Source organism: Chiloscyllium punctatum, unplaced genomic scaffold (genome assembly GCF_047496795.1).
Source record: "Chiloscyllium punctatum isolate Juve2018m unplaced genomic scaffold, sChiPun1.3 scaffold_502, whole genome shotgun sequence".
Classification (NCBI taxonomy): Eukaryota; Metazoa; Chordata; class Chondrichthyes; order Orectolobiformes; family Hemiscylliidae; genus Chiloscyllium; species Chiloscyllium punctatum.
Window position 1 is genome coordinate 135,001 of NW_027310236.1, and position 1,490 is coordinate 136,490.

General features: G+C 63.1%; 1 pseudogene; it reads left to right on the forward strand.

Moving 5' to 3' along the window:
• Positions 1 to 1,387: 1,387 nt before the first annotated feature.
• Positions 1,388 to 1,490, forward strand: LOC140473041 (5.8S ribosomal RNA; annotated as a pseudogene; the record flags this gene model as incomplete).

Genomic DNA, 1,490 nt, shown 5'->3' on the forward strand with positions numbered 1-1,490 from the left:
AACAAATAAGAAAGGATCTCTGTCGGCTTGGGGGTACGCCCGTTTCCGTTTCAACTTGTCTCGCGAGGGTGGTTTCGGGGCCAGCAGGAGAGCTCGTCGGGGTAGCAGCCCTGCAGCCGTGGTCACCGCCAAATCGCCACAACTCGAGCAAGTGAAAAAAAAAGTAACAAATAAGAAAGGATCGTCGGCTTGGGGGTACGCCCGTTTCCGTTTCAACTTGTCTCGCGAGGGTGGTTTCGGGGCCAGCAGGAGAGCTCGTCGGGGTAGCAGGCCCTGCAGCCGTGGTCACCGCCAAACCCCCCACAACTGTTGGGCGCCTACCTGCGCGGGGCAGGAGGACACTTTCCGATTTCAAATCTCCGTTTGCCGAGTCCACCCCGAACGCACGCGGGCGGGCGGGTTCGCATCACCCTTCGTCACAAGGGGCGAAGCCCGTTCCACCGTCTCGTCAGTAGTGCCGACCGGTCTGTGATCGACGAGGGGAGCCACACCAGGTCCGGCCCTGCTGCTTGGCGGCACCGCGTCGTCGGGAGCTCGCGACAGACGGAGGGTTTCGGTGTACTCTCCAGCCACGGGAAACGAAGCCGGTGATGCAGGCGCCGGTCTTTCGCTCCCAAATCGGCTGGGTTTACATCGTTGCTATCTAGTCACGCTCCCTTCAAACCCGACGGGGTACCTATTCCCCTCACCCGTCTGTGCGTATACAGCCTCTTTGCACTTGCGGGATGGGGGTGGTGGTTTAAAGACTCTCGAGTTGCCGCCCGTCGGTCTCCGAGCTCCGTGCAGTAGTGATCCCCAGCGAACTGCCAGCAGGGCGAACGAGCGATCCCGCTCTCGGTCGGGGCGCCTGGCGTCGATCGGTGGTCGGTGGCTTGCGGGCAAGCTGCGCTGTGAGTGTGGGAACGAGTATGACGAGCCGTTGCCGCGACTCCCAGTCCACCTCGGCGGTGGCTGGGCCGGGCGGGCGTCTGCTCGGGCGAGTGCCGCCCCCGCCTCCTCGCAGGAAGTCCGCTCGCCGACACGCCGCCACGTGCACGCGTCAGTGACGCTGCCGAACCGATGGCCGGTGCCCGTTCCCGCCTCTGCTTTTCCTAGGGCAAAGCTGCTGCACGCCTCGTGATACTAGGCGGGCGACATGGTGGCGGTGATCCTGCCTCCGTCGCTGCGGTGCGTTGGGGCACGCATCGCCTCTTGGGCGCCCTGTCCTCCTCCCCCCAATAGACGTATGTTTCTGCGGGCCGCACCAGGATGGTGCTCCCCATCGCTTCACGCCACCCTGCTCCGCCCGCACGCCGGCGTGCAGGTGGCTGTAGCTCAAGGTGGGGAGCGTATGTGCGGTCCGGGTCGCTTTCCTCTGGCGAGGGAGAGACCTAAAACAAACTCAGACAACTCTTGACGGTGGATCACTCGGCTCGTGCGTCGATGACGAACGCAGCTAGCTGCGAGAATTAATGTGAATTGCAGGACACATTGATCATCGACACTTTGAA